Raw genomic sequence first — 19,491 nt, 5'->3', positions numbered from 1 at the left:
TACGTCATCCACTCGAGCTTACCATATTCGCAGCTTCCGTACGGGTAGGAGTCCACGTCATTATAGAGGTACCATTTGTCGGTACCGTTCTTTTCACATTTCTGATGGTGTACATGCACTGTTTCTTTCCCACTATTGACACCTGTTCGTGCGATACGCTGGCGTGCTTGAATAGGGTATCACGGTACGTATCATGGAGGAGGTGTTTGCACACAATGTTCTTTTTGACTGCTTTAGCTCTTGCAATTTGTTTTCCCCCGGCTAATTTGATGGAATACATTTTGGCTTTCAAGCATATTACTTCCTCAATGGGTATGCTACCCGTTTCACTCTTGAACGCGCCAAGCCTACCGCGATTCCTCTCGCTGTACAGTGGATGATCACGATCGAAGGAAGACAAGTCTAAATGGTCGTCGGCGATCACACGTAACTGATCTTCATAGTCCTTGCAGAATAGGCCGAGGATCAAAGAATCCGTGTCAAAGTAGCAGGTAATCACCGGACAAGTGAGCTTACTCAGCAGGGTTTCATAGTAGAACGAGTACATGGTTAACTTACTCAGTTCTAAAATCATGAAGCCAATCTGCAGTGGGAAATCGCATCGCACTTTTCTCTTGCGCATTTCGTACATGACGCAATCCGGGGACAAAATTTCCATTCGGACACATTCCGCCTGACTCCCGGGGCGACTCGCCGTCTCCTCATCGAAGGCTACTCGAACGTCCCGCATATTAAATGTATTTAGCAACGTACGCCCGAAGACCGCATTATTTGAGATTTTATAGAAATTTTTCTCGAACATCGTGCTCGAGGCGACGCGTCTGGCAACATTGTCCTTGATGTAGGGATGCAGGAATGGTGCCTGACGAAATTTTAGAATTCGGTGAATTTTCGTCACCCGCATGCCCAATCTACAATAGAGCGCGAGCACCGCGTAATGAACGACGTACTCGACCTTGTCCTTGCACGTGAGCAGCAGCTTTTTGCTGTTCGCCGGCTGACACATTAACTCCTCGAGGAGCCCCCGCTGAAATGGTGAGAGCCATTCCTTCGGGACGACCGCCTTCTCGGGAGCCAGGGGGAAGTACCGCGTCAGCGCGTGGATAGATTTTGGATACTCCAAGTCGCACACGTACACGTATCCCACGTCCGAATCCGTGGGGTGACGCATAAAATCCACGGAGCTAAAATCCTCGACCCACTCGAAATCGCCGACGGGGAGGTGCTTTATCATACTGAATCCTATTTTTATCATACTAAAGATTGTTGCAATCTATGTACGATATGTACACCTCCTCTTTATCAGGATCGTAGCCACTGCACAGCGGGTTGTTAGCCCGTAAATGACGCCTGCTCGCCTGACAGAGTCCCCCTCTAACACCCGATTCGATGGTTCGGTACATGTCCTCGTCGATGATCAATTCCAATTTTGCCCACGTGTAATTTAGAGCGCATTGCCACGAATAGGATGCCAGAGAAACGCAATGAAGCAATTCTAAACCACACGCGTCGTAGCACAGGCGTCGGAAGTGCTGCATTACGTCAGCATGTAACAGGGCATCCGTTTTCAGGTACAATGCATTATAATCCCTCAGATTCGAGCACCCAAAACGTTCAAATACGTGCAGCGCGTACTGATAGTCTTCGTTGCTTATATCCTCCCTCGTCAGATCGTTTCGGAAGGCGGATTTTGCCGGCAGAGCCAATTCGTCATATACCGCGAACGAGCTAACGTGGCTGTACGGGAATACACCTTTACGAAGCAAAATTTCGTAGTTGTCTCCAAATACCTGCTTCAGGCATTGGAATGCCTCTGCGCCCCTCATGGATTTGACGGTTTCCACGAGCTCTCCCAGCGACGAATTTAGGTACTGCATGGTATCTCTGAATAGGAAGGTGTCAATTTCGAACGATCGGATTTTTTCCATGGAACTGGCCACGATGAAGGGAGCTCGCTTCCACCCGAGAAGGTGAAATTCCCGCAGCAGTCCAGCCAAATCGTAGGCCAGATTGTGCACCATGATGGGCAGTTTTTCCCGCGTCGTGCACGCCAAGTTACAGGGGTTGCACAGCGTCGCGATGTAATTTGTCTCGCCGGCAGTACAACGCTTGGAATGGTCGTGATGCCGGACACGGGGTAGAACTTGCGCAAACTCTTGCCTACAGTACGCGCAGTGGGTGGCAGCTCTATGCCGCGCTCGTTGCTCATCATTCAGCACCATTTCCGCGGGGCGGGCGTTCAGGGCGATCATCTCGTCCCGCATTTCCATCAAAGCTTTCACGCACTGCCTCGCGGAATCCTCACCGTGGTGCGTCCTGATGCGCATCACCTTCGAGTCGTGGGTGCGCACGAACACGGCACAGAAGCTCGAGGTGACGTGACGCTGCATGCCAACACCACTGGGCGCGAGTACGCTCTCCGTGTCCAACGCGACGACGTAGTTATACTGCTGCTTCTACTGTATTTTAGTAAATTCTACAAAGTTTTTGCCCGGTTCGCAAGATCACGGCACAGAAGCTCGAGGTGACGTGATGCTGCATGCCAACACCACTGGGCGCTAGTACGCTCTCCGTGTCCAACGCGACGACGTAGTTATACTGCTTCTTCTACTGTATTTTAGTAAATTCTACAAAGTTTTTGCCCGGTTCGCAAAATTCCAATATAATTTCGTTTACGTCCGCGCACAGACGATGATGTTTCGCCACGCTCTTTTCCTCGTGAAAAGAGCGCGTGCGACGTTCGCATACGAAACGCCTATTGTCTCTCATCAGTAACCGCTCGAGAGACTTGATTCCGAAAAAATGTTCATCTATAGCCAATAAGTGAATTTTCTTTTCATACTCGAGTTTTGGGGGTCGCGACACGTGCACTCCCTGATCGACGTACTCGTATACGTACACGGATATCTTGTTTTTGTCTTCAAATTCGTCCAGATCAGAGTAGGAAACGGGGAAGCGACTAGGCCACCAGTACTCTGCTGCGTAGTTTTCACATTTTTTCCACAAATTCCTTTCCTGCGGGTGCAGGAGAGCGAGCGTATTGTATTTAAAACACTCACCCTCCTTACGTGCCGGTAAATGAATATTCGTCAGCACGTTCCTGCATTTAGCCAAATGATCGGGAAGCACCCCATTGCATCTGAATTTTTTAGTTTTCACAGCAGATTTGCATATTTGAACATTTTGGACGTCGGTGGACACGAACCCACTCCCTTCCCGCTGATAATTTTCGACGCGCCCCGTGGACTCCTGAATCACGTCCATTAGTGTATTCGCGATGGCTCCGTCGCTGTGGACTTCGCGAGCCATAACTGGATAAAGTGCCATAACGCCATAAAGTGGACTATGTGCGCAGTTATCTCCCCTCGAGTTTCCTTCACCATTAAAACATCGGAACAAATGCAAAACCTAAAGGGTATTCTTTGCGCTCTCGTTATAGCGACCATATCGTGAAAGTGACTCATTAAATATTGTCACAAATCCTCTACTCCCTGATCGTGAACAGATGCCAATAGCACGTATCTTTTGACGATACCTCTAAATGCATTGTCAGTCTGGAAGAAGGGCAGGAAGGATGTATCCACGTTGGGATGCGATCGCATCACGTGAGCAGACAGTGTAGGAGGTGCGCCGTCCCGAGAATCTTCGTCCGATTCATCCTCGATATCGTGAGGATCAAAAAAGCAGAATACACACCGAGGCACTGAAAATAAACGGATCCGTAAGAAGCGTGCAACAAGTAAAGGGAATAACTTACTTGTGAAGCGAGTGAAAGCAGACTGTTCCCCCCCCCCCCCGAGGCGATCGCGCGGCTTATAAACCAGCATCCATGTTGCATGACCCAAAACGCCGGGGCTCGCTTGTTTCCACACGGTCGTAAATAATGTGTCACCTCGAGGATGAGGCCACGTTGGGGCCATCTGTTTAATATCAGAACGCGTGCAGTTGCAATGAGAACTCTATGGTGAGCTTTGTTTTATCACCGTCGAAGAAAATGTTGCGTATGCTTCAAGGTAATGTAAATAGGTCTTCTCCGAGAAATTGGGACATCTTGAGGATGAGTCGGTGCATGTTCCAACACGTTGGGGCCACCTGTTTTATATCAAAATGCACTTCATGGTCAAAATGAGTTTATACTATAGAACGGTGAGCTTTGTTTTATTCTCAGGGAAGAAAATTTTGCATATGTTTCAAGGTAATGTAAATAGGTCTTCTCCGAGAAACTGGGTCACCTTGAGACAAGCCCCAACATGATGGTGCCATCTGTTTAATATCAGAACGCACTTCCACCCGTCGTTGCCAAAATAAGTTTACAATATCGAACTCTACGGTGAGGTTTGTTTTATCACCGTCAAAGAAAATGTTGCGTATGTTTCAAGGTGATGTAAATAGGCCTTCTCTGAGAAATTGGGTCACCTTGAGACAAGCCCCAACACGATGGTGCCATCTGTTTAATATCAGAACGCACTTCCAACTCGTCATGATCAAAATGAGAACTCTATGGTGAGCTTTGTTTTATCACCGTCGAAGAAAATGTTGCGTATGTTTCAAGGTGATGTAAATAGGCTTTCGCCGAGAAATTGGGTCACCATGAGGATGAGGCCACGTTGGGGCCACCTGTCTAATATCAAAACGCACTTCCACCCCGTCAGGGACAAAATGAGAACTCTGTGGCGAGCTCAGTCGAAGAAAATGTTGTCAAGACGGTGTAAACAGATTTTGGTTTCAACAGCTAGGAGACCGGCAGACGATCCACGTTTTTATATCACGGCACCATATAAACAACCATCGCGAACTTTGCGCGCTCAAAACAAGTTGGTGCATTCAGACGAAAAAAGATTGCGCGAGCGTGGAAAGGAGGGGTTGCCTACAAAAACGATCTCGTGAGCCCGGACCTCATCCACTGCTCACCCGATTGCAACCATCGTCACTTCCAGACTGAAATCGTAAGTACCGAATAGATTACACGTTATCCAATGGGTAAAGTTTTTTTCTTTTTTCACGTGTTTCAGATGAACTGTCCAACCTGCTCTCAGCCGTTACCTGAAGGATCACACTTCCGAGTTTTGGTCGTGGGACCTAAAGCACGGGATGCAACACCACCACCACCACTGCAACCCTCGCCAGAGCCGGAATACATATGCATTGATCTGAATGCGCTCTCGCCACTGCTCTCGCCACTGCTACCGCCAACACCACCCAACAGCTGAGCCATCAGGTGCACGCGCTACCTTCTTCTGTGCTCAACTATCGCTGGACTATGGACCGATCGTAACATGTCGCCGGAACTGAGTGCTGTCATCGCCAACAGCTGAGCTCGCGCCACATGAGGAGCGTCGCTTCTAAGCCATGTATGTTTTTTGTTTTTTCATGCTATCAACCGCTGCTTAGCAAATAAACGTTTCCAGCCATTGCCTATAAATCGTAGTTGTCTGTTGAGGAGGGGTTCGCATTAAGTGAAGCAACGTGCTTTATCTGAGAGAGAAAGAAAAAAGTTCCCCTCGTGAAGTTGTAAATCTTTATTTTCGTGGGTGGTACCCCTAGAGCGTTACTCGCCTCAGCCTCGCCATCAAAAGAGCAACCGTGAGTACCAACTTATTTTCACTCCTTTAGCTATAGATCTGCGCGCATATTTCAGATGCAATGCCCCCCCTGCGGCCACCCATTCCCTGAGGGTTCACATATTCGAGTGCTAGTGGTGGGAGGCTCGGAGGCTCCACCGCCTCCCTATAGTGAAGCGCCTCCGCCGAGCTATTTCAAGCAGCAGCGGCAACAACAACAACCACTCGGTAGGGGTCGCGGGTTGGTGCTCCATGCGAGCGACCAGCAACCTTTCGCCGTCGCCGGTCGAGGACAGCGACGCGCGCTGTAAACGAAAGTGAATAAAACACAGCGATAAAAAAACAGTGTTCTATGCGTTCGTGATAGTCTGTGGTGGGGGGAGGTTAAAGTGCAGCTCCGCTGCTGTTCCGAAAGTATGAAGACGTTGTGATATTCAGAACCGTGGTCCCAACTTCATTCATAAACGCACATTGCTTTCCAAATTTCCATACTCCTTCGTGAGAAATTTGAGAAAAACTACCGGGCGGCGGTTCCACTTGTGACGTCATACTTGGAACTGCGCGGATTGGATAGCCACACCTAGCCAGCTCTGCCTGGCAACCAGTTTGTGTTTACACTCCGTCATGGCCGCTCTATCGTGCTGAAATAGCTGTCACGAGCTATCGGGGACCACCGCACCGTTTTATCATGTTTCTTATAAGAAATACTTCGTCTTCGAGCACGTACTCGTTCTCGTTCTCAATAGCTTTGGTGGTGCTTTCTGCACGCGCAGCAAGTCCGCGCATAGTGCGCTGCCAAAGCTATTGAGAATGCGTACGAGTACGTCACACGTTAGGTGTTAGGTCTTGTTGGTAGCATGAAGCACAGTGCGGGCACAGAATGTCCGCTCACGACGGCCGTCGTTGCACAACGAGGCCATCCTGTAAGGCTTGTTAAAGAAGACCGGCAAAACTATCTTTGAGGCTATTAACGACAGCAATTATCACGGAACACACCCAAAACATTCACCTTCGCCCATAGATCTCCGCCATCGCATCGACGATTTGGCGTTAGCCAAGCCATGAGCGCGGCTAAGCCAGGACGAAGCCGGGATTGGTCAGGGTTTGCCGACCACAGGACCGCTGTGCCGGGGAAATTTAAAAAATTGTTTTCTTAAAAACTACAAACAAATGGGTGAAAATTTTTCACATGTATGCTCCCTGTGCGGAAACGAACGCACAGCCCAAGCATGGCTCCATTCTGTCGCAGTCGAAAATCGGCGGAGCTGAGCTTTAAAGGACACCGCACTTTTTTAAGCGACAAACAACTTCCCTAGCAGCTTTATTGATTTTAGGTCATTAGCGGCGAGATTATTGGAAAACAGGGATACAATGCTCTTCAGTGATTTCCCTTTCGCCAACAATGTCGCCATGATACAACAGTACACACCACACATTGGAGAATACAGGCTTTGAATACAGACGTCATTATATTCGTCGACGGTGAGGCGTTTCAACTCGGGTACGATGGGTGGCAATCCGAAGGAATCAAAGTAGATGAGGTCATCCTTCATTTTTGCGTACAGAATCCAGTGCTCCCCAGCTTGCTGTCGCCGATCGGTGTTCACCACGATTATACCAGGTCTATCCAGCGCTGGTAGACAGTCGTCTCGGGCATATACACCACGAAAGAGTGCCGAAGTGTAATTGTTGTACCTCAGGAGTCTCTCGATATCTTGCTCGAACATCGCTAATCCAGTGTGATGTTCCTGTTCTTATCGATGGACATAATTAGCACGCTCTCGGACAGTATCAATACGGTCATGGGTTCGGCCAAGGCACGTCGGAACTTGAGTTGCAGACGAACGTTTCCACGCCTGATCGGTGACAGGTGAACGGAGGATTGATCGGGATCCAGGTCGTAGTACAATAGGAACTTGTTTCCAATGTAGTGGTCGTATTCGTAGGAGACGTGCTTCTCACACAGTTGCTCCAAGAGGTTGAAGTAGCTTCGGTGGTTCAGGTTATTGTTGAAATCGAACGTGTCTATTCGCTGCGTCCCGTTCACGGTGAGCGTCGCCGACTCAATGTCGCAGTTCACAAATCGGTACGGGTCCCGATTGAATGCTCCCTGGTAGGCTAGGGTGGGCACGAATGCGACCACCACCTTAGACGGTATCTTCTCTGGAAATAAATCTTCCAGGCATGCATCCAGGTTGCCAACTGGTAGCGAACGAATACGCGATTCACTTCCGGCCAGTCTGTAGAGAGCCTTGCGTTGCTGCAATTCCGTTTTGTGCCCGAGGAATAGGCTGGGAGACACAGTGATTTTCTTTATGTACAAGGTGGCACTCATGATTTCCACTTTATGCGTGTGCTGCTCCTGATCGGTCTTCATAATTCGGAATTCGTTGGAGCCTTGATAAAAAACAAGCCTAATTTCCACTCCCGATATGAGTAGCTTAGGCTGCAGGAAAATGTCAGAGTTGATCTTGGAAACCAGGTCGATGGTCTTGCCGTCACGTGTGAGGTTGTATCGTTCGGTCGGTCCACGAGCGCGAATGTTGTTTTCCGATTGACGCGCTTCTTCTTGCGTGTACAGACCTGCGTTATGCACGGTATTTTGCTCCGTGGTGCTGGCGTGAAGCAAAATATCCAGGTAGCTTCTATAGCTATACAAATCATTATTGGTAATCGTGGTCTGATTCAAGAAGACAACTACGTTCTTGAAAAGCGAGCTGGCGAACGCGTTGACAGGGTAGACCTCGTCGTAGGTCGTGCGATCGCCAGCGTGTGTTTCCGGTAGCGAACCATCGTCACGTACGATGCGGACTTTCGTCACTATGTACGCGGAGTTCAAATCGAGATAGTGATGCCCCAAATTCGAAAGCTGGAACTCTATGACGGAGGATATGTCAGCGACCGGGTAGAATACCTCATATTCCCCCTTCAGTATATGCCACTGCGTTCCCGGCACGGAAAATAACTGTGTTTCCGACTTATTCAACAGAGGAGTGTCGGGATGTACGACGTTAATCGTGTCCATCTCGCAACTAAATTGTGGCTACGCAACCAGCGTGATTTATGCCGTCGAAGACGTCCGGTTTTCTCCTCTTTCTTCGCCCGCCGGCCCCTCCGAGGTCTCGGATAATTTCACAGTCCCTATCTTTCGCCGATCTTTTAAGCGCGCTTCGGAACGAGTCTCCCGCCGACAGATTTTTGGCCACGCGCTTAGCGGCCGCAACAGCCGTCTTTTTTAAGTAGGGTGATACGCGCTAAAGAGTGGAATAGCGAAACGCCTGAGCTGAGAAAAGAAATTGCCTCCCCTCTGGTACAGGTGCGACCTGTATACCGTCGGAACGCCAAATCCGTAGATTGGTACCACTTTAGTGTACCTGCTTAAAGTGCAGCGTCAGCGTCGATCTACCGCGATTTTGTAGCGGTAGCTTGCGACCCGCGTCGTCGCGTCGTCGCGTATAGAGACGGTGATTGAGGAAATTTCGCGCTGCACTAACTTAAAATACTGAACGGGAAGAAAGCTGAAACTCAGTTGTTCTTTAGTTCTATCGTATACGAATGGAATTAATTTCAGTATCGGATGCCGCCCGTTTCCCACTACGGAGGGCGTGACGAGATCCGTGTATATCATAATACAGTTAATGGGAAGATCTATGGTCACTTTGTCGACGCCCGTATCGTTTTCGGTAAATACCGTTTTCGCGCCGAAACCCAGTAGGTACGCAAAGTAATTGGATAATGGAAGCGACACGTTTTCCCGCAAGCTCAACAAACACTTCCTCGCCCATGCATCGTACGTGAGGGAAGCCTCCGACTTCAAACGCTCATGGATGGCGCTCACGAGAGCTTCAGGTGTTTCGTAGTAATTTGGTGGAAGTGAAATGAGTCGACTTTCCGTCTCTCGAGTGTTTATGTGGATGCGGTACGTCTTCACTATGGGATTACACGTGATGCGCTTTCGGGATCCTTGAACATGGATGTGCTTCACCTGAATGAGGTCCAGGAACTCGGTTGACAAGTTGAAATTCGCCGGGAGAGAGAGCGAGTAAGTGTTGTCTTTGTATTCCACCCTTGATTCTGTATCGTTCGTCGCTCTGAAGAATTCGTTGAATGTGTCGGTAATTAGCGATCGGGGTTCTAAAATTAGATCGTTATTGATCACTATCACCCGGCGAACTCGCATCATAACGGCTCTTTCCTCCGCGAGTGGTAACACGTTTGGGACGGGGCGTACTCTACCGCCCTCCGGGTGATCTCCATCGATGTCGACGATTCCAAAGGCGAGATGCAGCGGTCTGTCGATTAGTTTCACCGAGCGCACGCACGACGGTAGCTTAAACACGTAGTGATCTTCCTCGTAAGTCCACTCTATCCCATATTCGGGGAATATTTTATTCAATAGCGTGTCCGTGTCTTCGAACGTGAGCTGTTTTGTTTGCCACTTCCCCGTTGATAGCGTTATCAGGTTATCAGGCTCTTGGTTCAGGTTCAGGAAGCTGTTGGGAATGGAAAATCCCTCTAGACCGACGACGTACGAATCATCCAGGTGTAGCGACTTATCTAACGCGATCGTGAAGTCATTCAACGTGTTGGACGGGTGCAGGTCCATGCTGGCGTTTGAGAGCAGATACACGTAAAATTCATTTTCTGACATCGCTCGCAGGCACCCAAGAATCGTGATCTTTGGCGTATCTGAACCAACGAACCAAGTAGTACCAAGTAGGACCAAGTAGTAGTAATTTTCTTCTTTCTAATCACCATGGATATGAGTCGCTCATCGTACGAGGAGAGATGGTGGACGGGCTGCAGCTCCTGCTCGTAGAATGATCCCAGTATTTCTTTTCCTGTCGAATCTTTCACGTACACTACGGGTGGATCGGTCGTTCTAGTTCGCGACACCTCGAACACTTCGGCCGTCCACCTTTGATCATAGCCTTTGGCGAACATGCCGCAATCTAACGTGAGCCTCACCTGGTCCCCTGCTTCATACTTGCTCTCGCGCGGGGTCGTCTTACGATTCAATCTGTTGAACAGAGCTACTTAATTTCCGGCGTTCACATCTTTCGGCTTTTTGCCCGTGACGGAGTGTACAGAGTCGTTATAGTCGGCCACTATCTTTGGCAGCGCGTTGATATAATTAAACTTCCCTGTACTAGTGAAATGCCTGGTGTTGTAAATAGGGTTGTATAGTAGTTCAAGGTTTAAAAGATAGAGGGACCACCCTGTCTAAGACAGAGGGCGCTAGGATGTGCGTTGGGTATAAAAAGAACTGCCGGAGTGAATAAAGGGCTTTTCATCGCCGGAGCCTGGCTTCTGAATCATTACGAGACACCACATTCTGGCGACGAGGATGCTGGAAGGAATGTGCTATGAAGCTACTTAGGGTTCGTTGTTGGGGTCTTCTGTTTCTACTGTGCTGCGCTGTCAAATTGCGCAGCGGGGAGCCGCCGAGTGCAATGACGACGTTAGGCCTACCACAGTTGTCACAGTTTCTGGAAACGCCAGGCGAGCCGGTGGTACCTTGGAAGCAGTGGCTAGAAGATTTTGAAAACTACTTGACGGTGATTGGAACCAGCGAAGAAAAGGCAAGCCGGCGAAAGGCTATACTCCTGCATTGCTTGGGCACAGAAGGGCGGCAAATTTTTCGTGTATTGTCAACAACGGCAACGAATGTCAAGGCCACTGATAAGAGCGAAGATGAGTACAAGGAAGCGGTGAAGCTTCTGGACGGACAATTTGGAACACCTGTCAACGTGTTGGTTGAGAGAAGACGGTTCAGCAGGCGTAAACAGCTGCCGACCGAGACAGGTCGGGACTATGTTACGGCTTTGAGACAACTGGCAGCGACATGCGGCTTCGAGGGACGATTAGAGGAGGCGCTCCGGGACCAAATAGTTGGGGGCGTTCGTGGAGACGACGTACGGCAACGCCTGCTTATGGAAGGGTCCAAATTAACTTTGGACAGAGCAGTAGAAATCATGGATGTCATCGAGCAGACAATGGAAGCAACGCAGGTGTACAAGTCGGACGCCAGGGACAGGGAGGTTCTACCTATGCAAGTGCAGTCGGTTGCACAGCGAGGACAATCGACGTCGGAACGGAAAGGACGGACGCCGCAAGCGACTGAAGCACTTCGGCGACGGCAAGAAATGTCAAGAGAATGCTACCGTTGTGGTTCCGGTAAGCATCTTGCAAACTCTAGAGACTGCAGAGCAAGAAACCAAACGTGTAACAAATGCGGCAAAATAGGACATTTTCAAAAAGTTTGTAAACATTTGAGTAACAGCGTTCGTAACAGGCAAGTGTACGCGATTGGAAAAAGGGACGATGATGAGTTAAGTGTGCTCACACTAACAGATAAGAAGGGGAAGACGATATCAGTTGATATCAGTGTGGAAGGCACCAAGCTGCAATTTGTTATTGACACGGGTTCACCTGTATCTATTTTGCCATATGAGGTGTATATAGACAATTTTTCCAAGCGTTGCGAGTTAGCCAGATCAACTGTTACATTATTGGATTTTTCGCAAGCGAAGATACCTGTGCTAGGTTACTTTGTAGCACGTGTTGAGTATCGGGGGACGCCTACAAATATTACATTCTATGTTGTATGGCAAGGAATGGCCCTTTTGGGGTTAGATGCCATTCAGAACTTGGGATTGCATATTGATGGCGCAAAGCTGAGTTGTTTGAAGACCGTGGTGGAAACTCGGGTTTTACCCCAGGAAATTCAGGACTTTTCAGATCTTTTTTCAAATGAACTTGGGTTAGCGGAAGGTGCTGTGCATCGGGTGGCAATTCGTTCATCTGTAAAACCCGTAGCTTGTAAATTGCGTTGACTACCGCTGACTTTGAAGGACCAGGTGTCAGCAGAATTGTCACGTCTAGAGACATTAGGGATTATTGAGCGAGTAAATGCATCAGAATGGGTTTCGCCGATAGTAGTGGTGAAGAAACAGAATGGAGACATCCGCTTATGTGTGGATTTGAGAGAGCCAAATAAGGCAATTGTAGTTTATGGGTTCCCCATACCGCACACAGAAGAACTGTTAAACGCTTTGGCGGGGTCATCGTGGTTTTCGAAACTGGATTTATCGTCCGCGTACTACCAGTTGGAGCTTGCAGAGGAGAGTAGGCACCTCACCACTTTTATTACACATGAAGGTCTTTTTCGTTTTCGACGAGTGTGCTTTGGGTTAGCGTCCGCGCCAGCGGCATTTCAGCGGCTGATGGCCGAAATTTTGCAAGGGTGCAAAGGTGTCCTTTTTTATATTGATGACATTATTGTGTATGGGAAAACGAAGAAAGAACACACAGAAAATGTGAGGGCAGTCTTACAGCGTATTGCTTCATGTGGTTTGAAATTGAATGAAAAATGTGTATTCAGCGTGCAAGAACTGTCGTTCTTGGGACACCACGTTAGTGAAAGGGGACTTGCACCGTTGAAATCTAAAGTGGATGCAGTCGTAAATGCACCATTACCAACGGACGTTGTAAAGTTGCGTTCCTTCTTGGGACTGGTAGGATACTACGCCAAATTCATTCCGCGGTATGCAGAAACAGTGGAGCCCCTGCGACGGTTGCTTCGGAAGGGACAGGAGTATGTCTGGGATAAGAACGCAGATAATGCTTTTAAGGAAGTGAAGACATTGTTGGCTTCGTGCAGGATCCTAACAATGTTTGATTCATCACTACCAGTTGTCGTCACGACGGACGCGTCTGCTTATGGCATTGGGGCGGTGCTGCAACAACCGGTCGACAATGAGATAAGGACTGTCGCGTTTGCATCTAGGGCATTGACAGAGCAAGAAAGAAAATACTCCACGGGAGAACGTGAAGCGTTGGCATGCCTGTGGGCAGTGGAATATTGGCATCTCTATCTGTGGGGGAGACATTTTGTTTTAAAGACTGACCACCAGGCTTTAGAGACCTTATTGTCAACACGTGGGTCCGGCCGACGCCCCTTGAGGATTGAGAGATGGTGTGCGAGGCTACTGCAATACAACTTCACTGTGCAATATGAACGAGGACAAGATAATGTTGTGGCTGACGCCCTTTCAAGACTACCCATGGAAGGTAGCCCGGTTGAACAGACGGAAGAGATAGTGGCAGCTGTGTCCGCTTGTATTCAGTTGGATGACTTCAGGGCAGCCGTGCAAAGTGATGATGGGTTGCAGGAGGTGATCAAATATGTAACTTCAAAATGGCCAGAGAAGAAAGCACTCAGTAAAGAACTGTTAAAATTTTTCTACGTTCGAGATGAATTGTCAGTCGTAGATGACGTTCTGTTACGCGCGGATCGTGTAGTTCCTCCCAGGAACTTCTGTTCAAGATTGATTGAAGCGGCCCACGAGTCCCATCAGGGGATGGTGCGAACAAAACAAAGGCTGCGTGAGCAATACTGGTGGCCCGGAATGGACAGTGAGGTGGAGCACGCCATAAGAGGTTGTGTTGTGTGTAAGAGTGCAGACAAGTCAGCAAAAACATTACCAACACCACTGCAGCCAGTTGAACTGCCGGAGGCAGCGTGGAAAAAATTGGGCATGGACATCGTCGGTCCATTTGAGTTAGCACCAAGAGACTCAAGATTCGCTATTACTGTAGTGGACTATTTTAGTAAATGGCCGGAGGTTCAGTTTCTACCGACGGTGACATCGCAGACAGTCACATCTTTTCTACTTGAACTTTTCGCCCGAGAGGGATATCCGGATTGCATTGTCACTGATAATGGCAAACAATTTACATCTGCATTTTTTGAACATTTTCTACAAGAAAGGGGCATAAAACATCTGAAGTCTTCGTTGTATTACCCGCAGGCCAATGGCCAAATTGAGAGATTCAATCGAGTGCTGAAGCAGTTTGTGCAAGTTTCACTTTTGGAAAGGAGACCCGTGAAGTGGGCAATTCGGGATTATCTGGGAATATACAGGGTGACTCCTCACGCCACAACAGGAGTATCTCCAGCTTTCCTACTACATGGACGTCGTCCACGAACAAGATTGGACATCGTGGGATTGCCCCAGAAGAAATTCTTCGAGGATCCGGCTTCGGAATTGAAGAGCCTGAGGGATCGGGTACAGCGGCGCCAGTACCAGATGAAGTCTTACACAGATACGAAGAGAAGTGCTAGGGACTCAAAAGTGGAAGTAGGTGACTACGTAAAGGTGAAGATGGCTGCAGCAGCTAAGGGGTTTCCAAAGTACTCAGCACCGAAGAAGGTCATAAAACAATGGAGTAGGAATACTTTCGAGTTGGAAGATGGAAGAAGATGGAACGCTTCTAAGTTAACGAAGGTTGGTCAAGAGAAAGACAGACAAGCGGAGCGGAAGATGTATGAAGTTGCCGAAAGGCAAATGATGGCGCGATGGAGTGACGTCCCAAGGGCCTTGCCAACAGTGAGCATGGAGGGGACAGTTGCAGTCCAACCCCCACAGGAGCAGGTAGGGGTACCTGTTGGTGTCAGAGAAGTGCCACTAACATGTCAAGACAGATATCCATTGGGTAACGAGCCATCAGTGAGTACGGGTCTTGGTGCATCGTCGGAGACAAGGACTGGAACTGTTGGGAGTGCTGAAGGGGGAGTGAACGATAGTAGAAGTGGCGTAGCACAAACGCGAGGAAGAAGAGTTGTAAGGCTGCCCCAACGATTTACAGATTACGAAATGTAAAATATGTCGTGTTTTTCTTAGAATGAATGGACTGTTACATTATTTTCAATGTGAATGTTTTGTACGGGGGCCCTCGAACTTTATTGGTAGTGTTGAATGTTGATAAATGAATACTGCAGTGCTACTATTGATTGTATATACGTATATATGTATTGAACTTGTTACAGTGCTTGACTAAAATTTGCTAACTTTCTAACTTTGCTAACGTTCCCAATTTTTTTTTTTTTTTTGTGGGGGGAGAAAGTGTTGTAAATAGGGTTGTATAGTAGTTCAAGGTTTAAAAGATAGAGGGACCACCCTGTCTAAGACAGAGGGCGCTAGGATGTGTGTTGGGTATAAAAAGAACTGCAGGAGTGAATAAAGGGCTTTTCATCGGCGGAGCCTGGCCTCTGAATCATTACGAGACACCACACCTGGCTATTCTTTCTCTAATTGTTCTCTGCACGCGTTCACAGGAGGCCACTTTCATTCCGCTTTGCGTGCTATAGTGATTTACTAGCGACTGAAAATACTGACGAACGGGGGAACCCCAAAATTCGCTTCCGTGATCCATGAGCAAATTATTCGGAATTCCATGACGGAAAACTCGTTGGAAAGCTTTCTTTACGTCTTGCGGGCGCTTTGTGCGAATGGGGACCACATACAGGTACCTTGATAGCATACCTATGAGCGTTAAGATGTACCTGAAGCCCTTGTTAAATTTCTGATATTTACAGATATCCAGAAGGTCTGCCTGATATAAATCACTCACGTGAGTTGCGATGATGGAGCGCCGCTTAAATTTTTTCTTCACTGGCTTGTGAAGGGTGTAAGCATCTTCTTTTTTCAGCTGTTCCACGGCTTCTGCGCGCGTGAGCTTGTGATAACGTCGGTACCGATCCACTCCACCTAACCCTTTCTCCTTGATCTTTCTATAGGGCCCCATATTTGCTCCAGCAAGCAATTTGGTGTATTTTCAGAGCGCTTATAATTTTCAATACTTTTTTGTACCAGCTGGATTTCTTGATGAGCGCGCTACGACGTGCTAAGTAGCTCACAAGGGCCACAATGTTTGAGCGATTGATTCGCTTCCCTCTATATACTAGCACATTATCCGCCTGCCAGGTGAAAACTTTCTTCAATTCTTTTAGCACAGATTTCGCGCGTGTTTTATCAACTCCCGCCACGAGACTTGATAGCCCTGAGAGGAGCAGTGGAAGTATGGGAATGAGACCACCTCGTTGTTGCCTAATATATTTCTTCAACTGCCGGGGGCACTTATGAAGTGACCTGTAAGCGAGGAAGCGGAGGACTTTTTTGTTTCTTCAAGTTTTTATGAAGTTCCGTCGAAAGTGGGATGTTTCCGCGTAGAATGTTCAGACAGATTTCCGAAAGGATTCGAATGTCGTCGCAGCTGAGCTCTAAGTAACTCTGCGCGCTGCGTCGGTTTGCTGGCGGCCAATACTTTGAGGAGCGTGAGATGTCTTCTAAGATCGGCCGTCATTTCGCGGGCGTAAACAGGAACTGCCGGTCGTGTGGTAAAATACCCGTTCGCAGGCTACGAGAGGGAGGTGTTTGCGCATGAAGATCTACAACTAAATAACCGTGCGCCTTCTCCGTCGCCTGGTTATATGCGTCGACAAAATAGGAGAACCCGTTTCCCGAATACTTGACGTCCGAAGGTTTCAATCTGTTGTAGGGACCGCGCATTCCGGAACAATATGATATAACTGGCGTTCAGCGATATCGTTCGAAAAGTGACGTTGTGATAGAACAAGGCTTGTGTCATCAGGATTACGGACGCATTCTTCTGGTGGCTACCACGTACAAACGACGACTCTACCTCCGATAGAACCCCCTTTTCCGTGATTTGATCGTCAATAGCCAGGAGAGTGGGATATCGCTCATCCCAATCTGCGGGTATCCTGTCCATAAACTCCACACCGTCGAAATCCTTTTCCCAGCCGGCTGCATACTTTCGTACATAGAGTATCTTCTGTGGTGGAATGCTAAATAACTCGGGGTGTCTCATTATATTCTGCGTGAGCACCATCTTCCCACACATGGACGCGCCGGAGATGAGAATTCGAGCGGGGTGCTGGAACTGCATGCGCATCGTGGAATAACTTGAGCAGACTGTGTAGCGAGGTGTGATGCATCTTTATTTTCATCCATAGCTCCCAGCGCGATTGATGATCGTCTCCAGGACTCTTATTTCTTCCTGACATAGTTCCTGAAGCTCGCGCAGTGATTGCTCCCTGTAAGCCGACAGGTACTCGTCCAAGATTTCGTGTATGACGTCCCGCAACTTGTTTGCGGTGATACGGGAGCGCAATATCTGGCAGCACATCTCGACAAAGTTCTCTCGCTAGTGTGACGCCTCAAAGTGGAATCACGCGGAGCTGATGCACCTGAGTCGCGCCATCTGGCGGCACGAGGTAAGTTTGGACGTATGAGATAGAGACACATGATTGGGTTACAACCATCTGAAGCCACCGCCGAGCGTTCCGCGCACCATCTGGCGGGCGCTGGTGAAGGCTATGTTCAGTAGGCCAATCAGGACCTGCTAGCCATTATGGCGGGCTTAGCGCGGGCCAATCAGCATGAAGTGGGCGGAGCCAGTAGATAGGTAAGTTTGAACATCTGAGATAAAGCCGCAGCGAGGCTGCCGTCGGGCCAATCGGGGCGCCTGGAGAGTAGTACCAATCGGCGGAGCCGCTTAATTAGCATAGCGGGGTCGCCGTGCACCAATCAGCGTGAAGCAGGGTGGAGTCAAGTAATTAACATAAAAGGGGCGGAGCTATGGTGAACCAATCAGCTGCCATTGGCCAATCAATGTGAAGCAGGCGGAGCCAATTAGCATAAAGGGGTGGAGCTACGATTGAGCAATCAATGATCAGTAGGCTTAGCATGAGCCAATCACCGTGAAGTGGGGGGAGCCAAGCCAACTAATTAGCATAGAGGATCAGAGCTGCGATTGACCAATCAATGGGACTTGGCGTGGACCAATCAACGTGAAGTGGGCGGGGCTAATGGCGGCCAATCAGATGGCTTTGGATTTGGCTTGTGTTGGATTACAAGTGGTTTGTATTGGCTTAGAACTGGATTCTGTTGGCTTAGAACTGGATTTTGGCTTAGAATTGGATGAGAATCTGCCACCTTGGATTAGAAAAAGGATGTCGTTGTACAGTCCGGTTATTATGCCGTCTTAAACTATACTACTAATGTTGAGTTTGGGAAGATTGAGACCCTGTTGATCACGATGATCTCGAACTTTATTGCTTTCTGGACTACATATGTCTGTTCTGCAAGAAGGGATACGCCCGACTGGCGCATCACAGTGAACGCATCGCGTGATCCCCGAAACCAGAGCACACGCGCTTCCCCGCGATACATGATCTTCTCGCGCCAAAGCGGCGCCGTCGCACCTGGCTGAATCATACACCATGCAACAATACACAACAAGGAGCGTTTAAAGCGCAATAAATACTTCAAATCAAATCGCTTCCGATTATTTCTTATGGGAGCAGCCGGCGCCAGTGGGCCCTCCAACGTGGCGGCCGGTTGCCGCACCTCTCTCCCACGAGCCCCTCTCCTATGCGCGATCCAGCATTTATACATAGAGATCAGTGCCGGCAAACCCAACAAAGAGCCCGTTCGCACGATCCGCCAGGGGCGCTACTCATCGGCCCGCGAGATCTGCATCATCATTGGACAATGGAAATCTGAACTTTGGATGCAGAAGTGGACGCACGATTAGCGTAGCAGACGACAGCAATAATTCCTATGAAAACGCGTAGAATGATGATAATCAACTTTAGAAGGAAGCATCTCTCGTGGGACATCCCTCACTTGTTCAAAAATAAAAAGGTAAGCTAAAGCGCAGTTCTCTAGAAATTGAGGAAGCGATAACCGGGCCGATGAGTAGCACCACCGCTAGCCTCCAAACGCAGTGCTGGGAAGGGGCCCGTAAGACATGGATGCTATAATCTAGTAGATCGTGGTCCAGAGCTATGTAAACGAACAAGAAAACGCCTGTCGGCCAATGAGGCTTTCGGCTGGCTCTGGAGGCGCCAGTTTGAAAAAGACACAAACAAACGTGGTTGGTGGATTTGAATGATTCGATTCGTCATTTTGGGCACTGAGATCCGTATTCACAAATCTCGAATCCCTGCCTAGGATTTGAGGATTCGGTTGGCACATCCCTACACTTTACCTATTCTGTCTCTTCAGCACCTTAACAATGTCAATAAGGAACATAAATAATAGTGTTTGGCAGGCTTTCC

This window comes from Ornithodoros turicata, chromosome 2 (genome assembly GCF_037126465.1).
Source record: "Ornithodoros turicata isolate Travis chromosome 2, ASM3712646v1, whole genome shotgun sequence".
In the NCBI taxonomy this organism is placed as follows: domain Eukaryota; kingdom Metazoa; phylum Arthropoda; class Arachnida; order Ixodida; family Argasidae; genus Ornithodoros; species Ornithodoros turicata.
This window is presented reverse-complemented; position numbering follows the sequence as displayed.